Source organism: Alexandromys fortis, unplaced genomic scaffold (genome assembly GCF_014885135.2).
Source record: "Alexandromys fortis isolate MF-2015 unplaced genomic scaffold, M_Fortis_MF-2015_v1.1 scaffold_26, whole genome shotgun sequence".
Lineage (NCBI taxonomy): Eukaryota > Metazoa > Chordata > Mammalia > Rodentia > Cricetidae > Alexandromys > Alexandromys fortis.
Window position 1 is genome coordinate 467,016 of NW_026067894.1, and position 15,361 is coordinate 482,376.

At 47.5% G+C, this 15,361-nt stretch overlaps 1 long non-coding RNA gene and 1 other non-coding gene across 2 annotated transcripts in view; both read right to left on the bottom strand.

Annotated features, from left to right (window-relative positions):
- LOC126508075 (uncharacterized) overlaps nt 1-1,713 on the bottom strand; it is an 11,690-nt gene extending 9,977 nt beyond the window's left edge. Inside the window, exon 1 of the long non-coding RNA XR_007593705.1 lies at nt 1,500-1,713. This is a non-coding gene — a long non-coding RNA (uncharacterized lncRNA). The remainder of the gene's footprint in view (nt 1-1,499) is intronic.
- Nucleotides 1,714-8,726: 7,013 nt separating this feature from the next.
- On the bottom strand, nt 8,727-8,831 carry LOC126510366 (U6 spliceosomal RNA). Its single transcript, XR_007594354.1, has one exon. It is a non-coding gene; the product is annotated as a U6 spliceosomal RNA (small nuclear RNA).
- Nucleotides 8,832-15,361: the final 6,530 nt, after the last annotated feature.

Here is a 15,361-nt window from a genome sequence, read left to right on the forward strand (position 1 = left end):
AAAAAAAAAAAAAAAAAAAAAACAGGGGACAAAAGAAAGATAACTGACACATTCCCTGAATTCATGTTTGGGGTGAGGCTGGAAGGCCAGGAGAGGCAGCCCTGTTCCCCTGGGTTAGTGGTAGACTTAGGGTCTGGCAGATTCTTAGTCAGGTGACAGACAGCTGAGGATGCATGAAGTCTTGCCAACACGAGACACCACCATTTTGGGGGCACAACCCACACTTTGGAAGGCATTGAATCATGGCCTCCTGAAGGTGACTAGCTGTGCCTGTCATTTGCAGAAGCAGCAAAGGTTCCATGTGACTCCAGTGGAGGTCCTCCTGTGTCTCCACCCCATCTATTTTGTTTATTTTTTATATTTATTTATTATATAATATATATTATATATATTTTATATAAATATTTTATATTTATTATATATACAATGTTTTGCCAGCATGTTATCTGCAGGCCAGAAGTTGGCACCAGATCTTATTATAGGTGGCTGTGAGCCACCATGTGGTTGCTGGGAATTGAACACAGAACTTCTGGAAGAACAATCAATGCTCTTAACCGCTGAGCCATCTCTCCAGCCCTATTTTGTTTATTTTTCTTTTTTTAATATTTATTTATTTATTATGTATACAATGTTCTGTCTGTGTGTATGCCAGCAGGCCAGAAGAGGGCACCAGACCTCATTACAGATGGTTGCGAACCACCATATGGTTGCTGGGAATTGAACTCAGGACCTTTGGAAGAGCAGGCAATGCTCTTAACCTCTGAGCCATCTCTCCAGTTTATTTTTCCACAGGGTCTGACTTAATCCAGGCTGGCCTCCAACTCCAGCCGTGCAGACCAGGATGACCTTGAACCCTGATCCTCCCCCTCACAGGTGCTGGGATTTCTCATCCCCTTTGGACTCCTTCGAAAGGCAGGCCGGTGCTGGGCAGAGTGGTCAGTCGCATGGGGTAGAAACAAGAGGAACTGTGTGCTGTGCACCTGCTCCACTGCTATCCTGAAGAGCAAGGCAGGAGAAAGGGGTGAGCATAGAGTATTGGGGGCACAGCCAGGCAAGGTGCATAGCAGAGCGTGTACAGGACACAACCGACTGTCCTGGGGAGTGGGACAGTCAAACAATCCCAACAGATCTAAAAGATGAAGGTGGAAGCAAGAAGGAGCATCCACAAACCAGGGAGAATCTTTGAGATGAAAGCCGGGCATGGCGGCATATAATCCCAGCACTTGGAATGCGGGGGCAGGAGGATTGCTGCTGAGGCTAACCTAGTCTACATAGTGTGTTTCAGTCTAGACGGAGCTATATAGCTAGCTCCTTTCTTGACAGGAAAAAATGCCTGTAGAGGTAAGAAACCCCTAGGCTACGGAGCCCAGCTCCCAGGAGTCGGACTTCAGAGTGGGTGAGAGTCCCTCACTGACTGGTAGTAGCCACACCCCAGGTGCCCTGACTTCCACTTCCTGCCTAACCTTAGCACAGTCTATGACCTTCCAATATCCACTTACAGACAGCATCAGGCTGGAGGAGGGAAGGTAGAGGAATGGGGCTGCACAGATGAAATTAGAGTCAGCGTGAGGGCAAGGGCCGGACAGTCCTGTCCTGGGAAGCAGGACAAGCAGCCTCCACGCGTCACAGTTGATTTGCCCCAGGTGAAGCCTGTCACTGTGTCCAAGGTTCACACTTCCTTCTGTGTGCTATGCTTGATCCTCGCTCTGCGGAGGGAGGTGCAACCTCCTTGATTCCCGGGGGAGAGGGGCGTGGCTTGCGTGGGAGGGGCATCAGCTGGCTTCCTTTCCTTGCTCTGCCCTTTGGGCACCGACTGGGAGGCCACGTCTACATTTCCCTCTCAGCACCCTCCCCGTCCCCCCGCCCCCCCCCCCCATCCATCCGAGGCCGGTAAGTTTCCACTGTGGCTCTTCCACAGTCTGAGTCAGGGCTTGACCCGCCACCCGGGCGCAGGCTGCATGTAGTGCGCTTCCTTCTCCTGGGCCTAAGCAATGCCAAATCCCCTGCTCTGACTGGATCCTTCCCTTCCCCCCACGGGCTGATCAGAAAACAGGTTCATTAAGCACCGCAACAAAAATTGGTTGCAGGGCTCCCCAGAGACCAAACTTACCAGGGAACTCCTGGGCCAAGGACCTTAGGGAATAGCCACCAGGTGGCAACCACGGATAAAGGACCTAGCAGGTGCCAGGCACTAACATGGCGGGGACAGCCCTAGGAAAGAGAACTATGTCCTTATGTTGTAGAGAGACTAACACGGAGTGCAAATGAGCGCGCCACCCACGAAGACTGCGTGTGACCGTGAGCTCCCAGGAGGCCAGGTGGGGAAGTGGGCAGAAGCCAGATTTTCTCAGGTGAGATAGCCTGGAGGGTATGAAACAACCAAAAAGGAATGGGGTGCGGTTGTGGGGGAGGGGTGGACTGCTATAAGGAAGGGAAGATGTTGGGCTGAGGTCAGTCTGTGGAAGGCATGGAGGAAGGGCAGTCCCTGGTCACAGGTCATGAATGTGAGCCCCCTCTCCGGCCGGGTGACTTGTTTGTTTTACTCAATTGTCAGCCGTACAGGATCAGCCCTTAGTAAATATTTGTTCAGCGAATGCATAACCAATTGGGAATTTGAAGAGAAGTAAATGAAGAATTTTAACCAAGAGTCATGTGGAAATCTGTTACGACCTATTGACCTAGAAATTCTAGAAATCTCTTTTTCTAGACCAGATCTGTAAGCGTGCTACAGGGGGCTGGGGAGATGGCTCAGCATCTAAAAGCACTGGCTACTCTTCCAGAGGACCTAGGTTCAATTCTCAGCACCCACATGACAGCTCACACCTGTCTGTAACTCCAGTCTCGGTGATCAGATGCTCTCCTAGACCTGTGTGCAGACAAAACACCCATAAACATAAAAAAATAAAATTTAAAAAGTTTTAGAAAAGCCAGATGTGGTGGTGCACACCTTTAAACCACAGCATTCCAGGAGGCAGATGCAGGAGGAACACCCCAAGTTCAAGGCCAGTTTTAGGGTTTCAGGCCAGCCAGGATTACACGTCTAGACCCTGCTCCCCACCTCCACTTCCCCAGACAGGGTTTCTCTATGTAACAGACTAGCCATCCTGGAACTAGCACTGTAGACCAGGCTGACTTTTGAACTCACAGAGATTCGCCTGCCTCCGGAGTGCTGGGATTAAAGGCATGTGCCACCACTGCCCAGCATAGACCTCGTTTTGAAAGGGAGAGGGAGCCATGAACGGGGGAGCTGTAGCGTGTAACATACTCAGTCCTTCTATTGTGAAGTAATACCCCACGCGAAAACCTGCCCTTTCTGCCTGGGCACTCCTTAGCTGACTGACAAAGCCTTTTCTCACAGTTAGCTATTGCAGAGAGGGCCACTACGGACATTCACATACTGGCTCTGTGTGAGGACAAATGCTTTCCTGCCTCCTAAGTATACAAGTGAATTGTTGGGCCCTGTGGTACTGCTTTCTTCATTTCTTCATTACCTGAATCCCTTAGAACAGACACAATACTTTTTATTTTATTTTTTATTTATTTATTATTTTTTTATAAAAATTTATTATGTTAAGATGTCTCAGTGGTTAAGAGCATTGCCTGCTCTTCCAAAGGTCCTGGGTTCAATTCCCAGCAACCACATGGTGGCTCACAACCATCTGTAATGAGGTCTGGTGCCCTCTTCTGGCCAGCAGGCATACACACAGACAGAATATTGTATACATAATAAATAAATAAATAAATATTTTAAAAAATTTGTTATGTATACAATATTCTGTCTTCACATAGGCCTGCAGGTCAGAAGAGGGCACCAGACCCCATTACAGATGGTTGTGAGCCACCATGTGGTTGCTGGGAATTGAACTCAGGACCTTTGGAAGAGCAGGCAATGCTCTTAACCGCTGAGCCATCTCTCCAGCCCCACAAAACTTTTTATAAACCCAAAGACAGATGGTGGTGGAGCACACCTTTAATCCCAGCACTTCGGAAGCAGAGAAGGAAGGGTGGGTCTCTGAACTCAAGGCCAGCCTGGTCTACAGATTAAGTTCCTGGACAGCCAGGGCTACACACAGCTGTCTCAAAAAATAAAAAAAAAGTAAATAACAAAAACAGCAGCAACAAACAAGCAAACAAAAAACCCCTATAATTTATTTATTGATGTAGCGCTGATGAGGGACAATTCAGAACCTCTTTCATGCTAAGCAAGTCTACTACTGAGCCACACCCTCAGACCCCTCACCGTTATGATCCGTAGTGTCTATACACACACATCTGTCATATATAAATCTATCTGTGTATGATACATGCAGATAAGCATGCTATGGCATGCATCTGAAGGCTAGAGGGCAGTTTTATGATGTCAGTTCTCTCCTCCAACCATGGATAAAATTCAGGGTATCAGGCATATGTGGCAAGTCCTTGTACCCATGAGTCATTGGGACAGCCCTATTGTTTTGGCAGCTCTGGGCTGTCCTGGAATTCACTATGTACAACTGACTGGCCTCGAACTTGCGGTGACCCTCCTCCAACCACCTCCCACTATGTGTGACACCTGCTCAGTTGGGTAAGGTTTGTGATGAACCTACCTGACAGCTACCTTCCTAGACCTCCCTACTCTTTTTTTTTTTTTTGGTATGTTGTCCTCTGACCAGCACAGGACACAATGGGACACCCTTCCCCAATCACACACCTGTATGCACACACAAAAAAATATTTTTTTGTTTTCTGAGACAGGTTTTCTCTGTAGTTTTGGAACCTGTCCTGGAACTCGCTCTTTTAGGCCAGGCTGGCCTCAAACTCACAGAGATTCACCTGTCTCTGCCTTCACATGCCGGGATTAAAGGCGTGTGTCACCACTGCCTGGCTCAGAAAAATCAATTTTAAAAAAGCCAGAGGGGCTGGAAATATGGCTGACTGGTTAAGAATACTTGTTGTTCTGGTTGAGGACCTGGGTTCGAATACCAGCACCCACATAATGAATCACGGCCATCAATAACAACAGTTGCAGGGGGTCCGCTGTCCGCTTCTGAGCAAGGCACACCTGTGCAGACATACGTGTATGCAAAACACTCAAACACGTCTGGGAGAGCAAAGGCCAATATCTGCCCTCTAGGCCTTCTGGGGAAATAAGGCCAAAGTCCCAAGTTCTGTGTTTTACAGCCCTGCTGAACTAAGGGTGTCTTCCTTTCCATCACCACGTAGGAAGGCAGCTACTGGGCAGGGTGGGAGAGCCTTCTGTGAAGAAGGAGTTAATAAGCACAATTACAAGTTCACAGGAAAACGCCTCTAAATTAGGGTCCGTGAACTGTGGAATGCTTCCATTCTGGGAGGTGCTTCAGATCTTTAAAAACTGGGCTGGGCGGTGGTGGTGCACTCCTTCAATCCCAGCGCTTGGGAGGCTGAGGTCGGCGGATCTCTGTGAGTTCAACTTCAGCCTGGTCTACAAGAGTTCCAGGACACCTCGGGCTGGGACACAGAGAAGCCCTTCCTCAAGAAACAAAACACACACACACACACACACACACACAAAAACCCAACAACAATAACAAAAATTAATACCAGTAAGTTGGGTGTGGTTCCAGCTCTCAGGAGGCAGTGGCAGGTGGATTTCTGTGAGTTCCAGACCAGGTTGGTCTGCACAGTCGAGATCCAGGCTCTACTTAGACATTATCTCAAAAAAAAAAAAAAAACTAGAAAAACCAGAAAGCAGAGTGTGCTGCGCGTTCTTAACATCTGAGCCACTTCTACAGCCTGAATGAGGGGAAATTTTTAAGAATCTTCCCACACCAGGGGCTATGCCTGAGGCCAGAGTTAAGCCCCAGCCCTACTTACTCTGATAATGGGCTGAGGAAGTGGGAGGAAGTGGATGGTGAATTGGTGAGGACCTGACCTAGCCTAGCCAGTTTCAGGCTTCCCTTTTCAGCCCGGGGCTCAGAGCACTCTGAGGAATCTTCACCTAACCTACTTGTTGAGCCTGATTCTTCCCCCAGGGCCAAACTCAGCCTTTTGGTAAAAGAATGAACTCTATGGCGTGAACAGCTTCTTAAAGGGGACAGCTCTTCAGGGCAGTGGTTCTCAGCCTTCCTAATGCTGCGACCCTTTAACTGTGACCCCCAACCACAAAATTATTTTCGTAGTACTTCATAACTGTAATTTTGCTACTGTTATAAGTCGTAATGTAAATACGTTTTCCAGTGGTCTTTAGGCGACCCCTGTGAATGGGTCGTTCAACCCCAAGAGGTCGGGACTCACAGGTTGAGTACCACTGCCCTAAGCATAAGCACTGCTTCCTCCCTCCCTCCCTTTCTTTTTTTTTTTTCCTTTTTTCTCCTCCTGGTCCTCTTTCTCATCCTTCTTTTCTTCATAGACAGGCTCCCTTATAGCCCAGCTCAGACTCTAAGAGACCCAGGATAACCTTGCTCCACCCCTCCCCCCTCCCCCCCTACACCTCCGCCATTCTCGTAGACTAGAAGACAGACCCGTGCTACCTAATCTGGCTTCCACCGCCTTTTCAAAGGAAGGGAAGGAAAGAAATTGAGGCTTTTGTCATTCACTTGTTCTAAAGAACAGCAGGAAGAGCTCTAAACCACAATGGGTGGATTACAGCCACAGCAGCCGGAGCTGGCCAGAAACATTCCTCCCCATTTTTAACCAAAAGCCGTTCGCTGCGGGCTCATTGTTAGGCTCTCTACGTTCATTCAGCCGAGGGCTGGGGGTGTGGAGGGGAAACAGCGCGAATTCCATTGCTCTGTATTTAGCATCATTGAACCAGATTTCTTTTTTAAAAAGAGTTTTGGTTTTTTCCATTTTGTTTTTCCCACCTGGGTGGTGGAGGCTTACACCTTTAGTCCTAGCACTCTGGAGGCAGAGGCAGGTGGATCTCATGAGTTCCAGGACAGGCTGGTCTACAAAATGAGTCACGGGATGAGGTGGGGGGTGGGGCACACTACACAGAGAAACCCAAAAAAGGGTTTTAATTTTTTTTCCTTTTTTTTTTTTTTTTGGTTTTTCGAGACAGGGTTTCTCTGTGGCTTTGGAGCTTGTCCTGGAACTAGCACTTGTAGACCATGCTGGCAGGGTTTTAATTTTTAATTAATCGTTTTATTTCTAATTATGTGTGGAGGAGCGTGCACGTGAGCACAGGTGCCCTTGGAGACCAGAAAGGGTATCCTGTCCCCCAGAGTAACGGAACGCTTGCCTGACTTGGGTGCTCCTGAGCCGTCCCTCGAGCCCCGAACCAGTCGAATTTAGGTAGGAAACCCCACACTGAAGGCCTCCAAGAAACCAAAGCAAAAATTCTCAGAGACAGGGAGGGATCCGGTCACTAGGGGAGAGGTTTAGGCTAGGTATTCATTTAGGCCCGAGGCCCCCTCCTCTTCTAAAGGGGTAGGATAGGAACTTTCTAGACTAGACGTAGCTAAGGCAAGAAACGCAAAACCTCCGCGTGTGTAGAAGAGAGCTTAAAAGAGGAGCAAAGGAGAAAGACCTTCTTCAGAGCCCTGGAAAGATGTCCCACGGGGAAAAGCTGCGAGGGCGTTTGGATCCCCAATTGACAGGCCAAGACGGCACGCCAAGAGGTTCCTGGAGGGGGGTTATTATATTCGGGGGCCTCATCCCAGCCCCTGGCACCCATCTTTTTTTTTTTTTAATTATTTTATTATGTATACAGTGCTCTGCCTGTGTGTATGCCTGTAGGCCAGAAGAGGGCATCAAATCTCATTACAGATGGTTGTGAGTTGCTGGGAATTGAACTCAGGACCTCTGGAAGAGCAGGCAGAGCTCTTAACCACTGAGCCATCTCTCCAGCCCCCTGGCACCCATCTTTGAAATGGGGTCACTTTAGGTTTAACTAAAACTTGATCTTGATGGTGAACCCCGTGGAAAACTGTCCAGCTTCATTCTAGAGCCCAAGGTCAAGATGCCCCAACTAACTTCTCATAGCAGCTGTTAACTTCCCGAGGTGTGAAGTGTCTCCTGCAGCTGCCAAGCAAGATGCCAGGGTGTGGCTTTTGCCTTTAAATACCTCTTACCCATCTGGCAGTGGTGGCTCACACCTTTAATCCCAGCACTTGGGAGGCAGAGGCAGGCGGATCTCTGTGAGTTCGAGGCCAGCCTGGTCTGCATAGCGAGTTTCCAAACCTACACAGAGAAACCCTGTCTCAAAAAAACAAACCAAAAAATACACTTGGGGCCATGCTTGGGTCCCCAATGCCTGAGTGTTGTCCCAGCTGGCTGGAATAAAGATTTCCAATAGTCTATAAACTGTGTCTCCTTGCTCACCTCTGATAATACCACTGTAAGACCCAGCACCCATGTGACTGGACATGGCAGCCTACCCATAATTCCAGACTGGGGGGGAGGGGTTGGGAGCGGGAGACAGAGACAGGGAATTCCCCCAAAGAAAGCTTGCTACCTGAACCAGATGGGTTCAGCAGGGTGACAAGTTTTGTCTTTTGGGTTTTGTTTGTTTTGTTTTTTTCAAGACAGGATTTCTCTGTGTAGCCTTGGCTATCCTGGAACTTGCTCTGTAGACCAAGCTGGACTTGAACTCACAGATCCTCCTGCCTCTGCCTCCTCAGTGTTGGGATTAAAGTCGTGTGCCACCACTGCCCAGCAGGGCGAACCATCTTAACCAAAGCTGGGGAATATAGATATAAAGAAAAACCAGATTTTTAAAACTTTCTATTTGATTTATCTATCTCTATTTTTAAAAAGGTGTATTTTTTTTAAATATGGAACGCTTCACGAATTTGCAGATCCTCCTTGCGCAGGGGCCGTGCTGATCTTCTCTGTATTGTTCCAGTTTTAGTATTGTGCTGCCGAAGCGAGCACAAAAGGCTTAATTTTTGAGGGAGGAGAAATGGCTCCAGTTAAGAGCCCTGGCTGCTCTTGCAGAAGGTCTGGGTTTGACTCCCAGCACCCACATGACAGCTCACAGCCATCTGTAAGTCCAGTTCCAGAGGATCCAGTGAACTCTTCTGGCCTCCATGGGCACCAGGCACATACTTGGTACACAGACATACATGCAGGCAAAACACCCAAACACATCAAATAAATCAATCTTTCAAGTATTTGTGTATATGCGTATGTGAGTGGAAGCCAAATGTGTGTGGGTGGCCACAGTGGTCAGAGTGGGTGTTGTGTCTTCTGAGGTCAAGGTACAGGCACTGTGGACCATTTAATGTGGGTGCTGAAAACATAATTTGGGTTCCCCAGAAGAACAGCAAGTGTTCTTCACCATGGAACCATCTTTCCAGCCCCTAAAGGCATTTTAAAATTGCATTCATGTTATTTATTTATTTGTGTGTATGTGGGGGATGTGGACACATTCCAATTTCTGCAATATGCTATCTCCCTCCACCTTGTGGGCTGTGGAGATTGAATTCAGACCCCGATCTTGGCAGCATTTATCTTTCTTTCTGAGCCATCTTGCCAAGCCTACGAGATATTTTTAAATATAGATGCTAAGCCAGAGGCATTTGAGGAGAAAGTAAGACACGCCTGAGAACATGAGCTTGGGCTCCTCTAAGACAGTCTCATTTTTATTTAAGATTTTTTTATTACCTTCATGTTGCGGAGAGAGGTGGGCACTGTGGAAGTCTGTCTCTGTTAGGTCTCAGAAACCAGGGACAAATGGCTAACTGAAGTGCCTGGTATGTCTCAAAGCAGATGCTGGCCAGCTCTCCCAGCACCAAGCAGTACCTGTGGCCCCTCCCAGCATTCCTCACTCCACCCCAACTCTAAACCTTTCCCTCCCAGGCGCTGGGCTTCCGCACCTCACCGCTGCCCCAACTCCTGATCCCCATATAGCATCCATGTTGACATCATGTGGCCTCTTGGCTCCTCTCTTGCTCTCTCCTCTCCTGGTCTGGTTTCGTCTGCTGGCTGTGATCAGCCTGGACTCTTTCCTCGGTTGCTTTCTCCCTTATATCTATAATAAAAGCCTCTCCATATTTTAGAAGAAGTCAGTCCTCTTCCTTTTATTTCATTTTTCTTTTTCTTTCTTTTTTTTCTTTCTTTCTGAGACAGGGTTTCTCTGTAGCTTTGGAGCTTGTCCTGGAACTAGCTCTTGTAGACCAGGCTGGCCTTGAACTCACAGAGACCCACCAGCCTCTGCTCCCCAAGTGCTGGGACTAAAGGCGTGCGCGCACCACCACCCAGTTTATTTCATTTTTAAATTGCTCTCTACTTCCATTATATGGGTCCTGAGGCTTGAACTCAGGTCCTCGGGCTGAAGCAGAGGCAGGTGGATCTCGGTGAGTTTGAGGCCAGCCTGGTGTACAGACTGAGTTCCAGGGCTATGTAGACTCTGTAATAATAATAATAATAATAATAATAATAATAATAATAACAAATCATCCAAACAACAACAAAACGAGCAGGGCTGGAGAGATGCTCATGGTTAGGAGCACTGGCTGCTCTTTGCAGAGGACCCAAGTACTGTTGTGGGATATTAGTTTACACTGTGTTGCTGTAATTGATTTAATTAAAAAAAAAAAAGTGAATGGCCAATAGCTAGGCAGGAGAGGTAGGTGGGACTTCCAGGCAGAGACCTCAGGAGATGAACCTAGGTATGCTGATTTTGCCAGCAAGATGCCGAGCAAGTAGGATAAACAAGAGGAGTTGGGCATGGTGGTCCATTCGCGTGATCCCAGCCTTTTTGAGGTAAGAGGATTGCTTTAAGTGTGAGGTTATCTGGGAATAGGACTGGGCTACACAGTGAATTCCAGGTCACCCTTCTCAAAAAACAAAACAAAACAGTATGTGAGCAGAAGTTTCTTGTGTTACAATGACAACAACCCCTGGGGTCCTTTCTTGGAACCTTTGTCCTTGTTTCTTCCCCATTGTCTAGCTAGGTCTTCGACCCGCAGCTGCATGTGCAACCTCCGGGGGGCAGCACTGGCCAGCTTGATTCCAAAGTCCACCCTGACCGCCAACAAAAAGAGTTATGTTGTCCTGTCCTGAGAGGAAGGAAAAAGGGAAGAAAAGACCAGAAACGGCTGGAACTGCTCGGGATGACGACATAGACACCCGCTCTAGTGTAAATGTAAAGGGTTGTCTTTTCTTTTCTCTTCTCTCTCTCTCTCTCTCTCTCTCTCTCTCTCTCTCTCTCTCTCTCCCTCCCTCCCTCCCTCCCTCCCTCCCTCCCTCCCTCCTTCCCTTCCTCTCTCTTTTTTGACTAGAGAATTCAAGCACAAAAGACATTTAGCCAGACTAAATAAAGAGACCGACTCAGCGTCAAAAGCCAGCCCGGCCTTTCAGAGGCGCCCCTAGTCACTTTTGTTTGCAGACTCCTAGGAGCAAGGAGCTGGGGCCATTACTTCTCACAGGCTCAGAGCCAAGTGTTTAAGCAGGCAAATGGAGCTGGGCTCCTGACCCAGGTTTGTCCTTCATCGGAGGCTGCCCAATCATAAGACGGAGGTAGCAGGGCAAGCAACTCGGTATCAATGAGGTGTTTGAGGAGCGTGATTAGCGTTTGCTAGGAGCCGAGTCCTTCAGATGAGAGAGCGCCCGGCGCACAGCAAGGTGAACTGGTGCTGCTTGGAGGCCAGGCGTATTTTGTGGGTGCTGCTTGGAGGGCAGGCGTATTTTTTTGTGGGTGTCACTGCAGCTGTTATTTGCTGAAGCACTGGGGGAAACAAAGTAGGTTAAGATCACGTGGCACCGCCTTACAACGCGACCCAGAACTGGGCCACAGGAAACAAGTACAGGCACACTACCATCAGTGGGGGGGAGGGGGGGAATTTCACAGTAAACGGCAGAGATCCCCAGAGGCTAAATGGTTGACTTCACCATAGCACACTTGCCTAGAAAAATCTGCTGGGGCCAATTTAGAAGCGCACACGCGGGGTTCCTGGCTTTACCGGAAGGGGACCCACCTCCTTACTCAGCAAACCTCTTCCCTCAGCCTGCCATTGGCTTCTGCAATTTTCTGAGAACCGAGCGTTTGTTTTTAATTAATCCTAAAAGGCCTGGTGCTGGGTAACAGCAGGTAGTCTAATTAAGCTTCCCCACGTTGCCACACTTAGGAACACATATGGGAACCCCAAAGAGTTCCTAATGTCGCCTTCCTAAATTTAATCCTAAACTATTCCATAGAATCCTCTTATGTGACTTTGGCTAATTATGTAACATCTTAGTCTCTAGCGGTGAAAGTGAGCAATGGGGAGATGATGCCCTCAGGTGATTCTCTTCCCCTCGCAGGATAGATCGGGACCCAAGTATGGCTAGTCCAAAGACTAAAGCAGAGGAGGAAGCAGCCTGCAGACCTCAGCAATAAGGGCTGCTGAAGGATAAGGGAAGGCACTGACTTCTTTAGTGTGTGTGTGAGTGCTTGTGCGAGAGAGCGCGTGCATGTGCGTGCGCACACATAGGCACTTACAGAGGTCAGAAGAGGATGTCAAGGGGTCTTGCTCTTGCTATATCAGATTTACCTTACTCCCCTTCCTTCCTTCCTTCCTTCCTTCCTTCCTTCCTTCCTTCCTTCCTTCCTTCCTTCCTTCCTTTCCTCCCTCCCTTCCTTTCTTTTTTTTCTTTTTTTTTTGGCTTTTCAAGACAGGCTTTCTCTGTATAGCCCTGGCTGTCCTAGAACTCAACTGGTAGACCAGACTGGCCTCAAACTCACAGAGACCAGGACTAGAGAGAGAAACCCTGACTCAGAAAACCCAAAAAGAAGTAGAAGAGGAGGAGGAGGGTTGGGGTGTAGTTCAATTGCCAAACAAGCACAACATCCTGGGTCCCATTCTGAGGGCCATATAAACTGGCCATAGGACTCTAAAGGTAGAAAGAGAACTCTGAACTTCAAGGTCATCCTAGGTCACACATGGAGTTCAGAGCCAGCCTGGGCTAAGTGGGACCTTGTCTTAAAAAAGAGGTAATATATGGCCGGGCGTTGGTGGAGCACGCCTTTAATCCCAGCACTTGGGAGGCAGAGGCAGGCGGATCTCTGTGAGTTCGAGACCAGCCTGGTCTACAAGAGCTAGTTCCAGGACAGGCTCCAAAACCACAGAGAAACCCTGTCTCGAAAAAAAAAAAAAAAAGAAAGAAAGAAAGAAAGAAAGAAAAAGAAAAGCAAAAAAAAAAAACAAAAAAAGGAGGTAATATAATTGTAGGGTCTGAGGAAACGCTGAAGGAAAACCCCAGACTCAAATGGTATGTAAGGGCTGAGTATTGATTATATCAACATGCAGTGGGGCAGTTCACCTGTACAAAATGGTCATGACTCCAGAGGAAAGTGCAGGCTCCTTTTTTTTTTTTTAAGATTTATTTCTTTATTATATACACAGTTTTTTTTAAAGATTTTATTTATTATGTACACAGTGTTCTGCTTGCATGTTTGCCTTCAGGCCAGAAGAGGGCACCAGATCTCATTACAGATGGTTGTGAGCCACCATGTGGTTACTAGGATTTGAACTCAGGACCTCTGGAAAAGCAGTCAATGCTCTTAACCTCTGAGCCATCTCTCCAGCCCCGCAGGCTCCTTTTAAGTACAGCGATATAATTGGTTAAGCGAGCAGCAATTACATTAGTTTATTTCTTTTTTCTTTTCTTTTCTTTTTTTTTTATGGCTTTTTGGGACAGGGTTTCTCTGTAGCTTTGGAGCCTACCCTGGAACCAGCTCTTATAGACCAGGCTGGTCTCGAACTCAGAGATCCGCCTGCCTCTGCCTCCCCAGTGCTGGGATTGAAGGCTGCACCATCACGACCTGGTGCTGTGTCTACTTTTAATGAAATTATTATCATCACGTGTGAGTGTAGATGTACAGAGGTCAGAGCCAACGTCCAGGGGTCAGTTTTCTCCTTCCACTGTGGGACCCAGGATCAAACTTAGGCTGCACCTTTGGTGTTCGAGACGGTGTGTCAGCACACCCAGCTTTCCTACCTGGGTCCTAGGGATGGAGAAGGCCTCTGTGCCTGAAAGCTAAGAGTTTTCCTGCCTGAGGCTTCTCAGCTAGAGCCAAACTATTTTAAATATTGCACTTTGTCTTCTAGGCACAAACAAATTGACAGATCTTTACAGATTAATATATCCCTCTAATCTAAAAAAAGAAAAAAAATTCATATATAGAATATAAAGAAACCTGGTGGACAGTCTCCTCATGCGCTGTAACATTCTCACATAAACAGTTAAATATTAAACAACATTTCTGTCATGACAAAAGTATTTTTACACATATTGCATCATTTGTCTAAATTAAAAAAAAAACAGACTTCTGTTTCTTAATTGATAATTTCAACACATAGAGTATAATGTCTTCTTTTCTTTTCTTTTGGTTTTTCGAGACAGGGTTTCTCTGTGGCTTTGGTGCCTGTCCTGGGACTAGCTCTTGTAGACCAGGCTGGCCTCGAACTCACAGAGATCCGCCTGCCTCTGCCTCCCGAGTGCTGGGATTAAAGGCATGTGCCACCACTGCCCGGCTTATAATGTCATTTTTGTGGAGACAGGTCTCATGTAGCTCAAATTGGCCTGAAACTTCCTGTGGAGTCGAAGGTGGTCTTGAGTTCTTGATCCTCCTGCTTCAGTCTCTGTCTTAAGAGAGACTGTAATGAAATACCATGTATTGCTGTAATGAAATACCATGAACAAAAGACAAGTGTGGGTAGACTTTTCTTTCCTACCAGCCAATTCCCAAATAACCAACACAGAGACTCACTATTAGTTATAAATGCTCAGCCATTAGCTCAGGCTTATGACTAACTAGCTCTTACAACTTAAATTAACCCATTTCTATTCATCTACATTCTGCCATATGGCATTCCTTCTCTTCCACCTTGCACCTCCTGTTTCTTCCCTATGTCTCGCTGGTGACTCCTCTCTGACTCCACCACTCTTTCTTTCCCAAAAATTCTGCCGAGCCATTGGTCTATCAGCTGTTTATTAACAATAAGAGCGATACATATTTACAGTGTACAAAGACTGTTCCACAGCAGGTAAGTTGGGGAGGAAAGGATTTATTCACCTTACATTTCCACATTCACAGTCCATAATTGAAGGAAGTCAGAATAGGATCTCAAACGGGGCAGGAACCTGGAGTCAGGGGTTGATGCAGAGGTCACGAAGGGGTACTGCTTGCTTGCTCAGCCTGCTTTCTTGTGGGTTTTTTTTTTTTTTTTTGACAGAATTTCTCTGTAGCTTTGGAGCCTGTCCTGTCCTGGAACTAGCTCTTGTAGACCAGGCTGGCCTTGAACTCACAGAGATCCACCTGCCTCTGACTTCCAAGCGCTGGGATTAAAGGCGTGTGCCACCACCACCCAGCCCCATCACCCTGCTTTCTTATAGAACCTAGGGCCATCAAAGCCCAGGGATGTGTCCACCCACGATGGACTGGGCCTGTCCCCATCAATCACTAATTAACAATAGG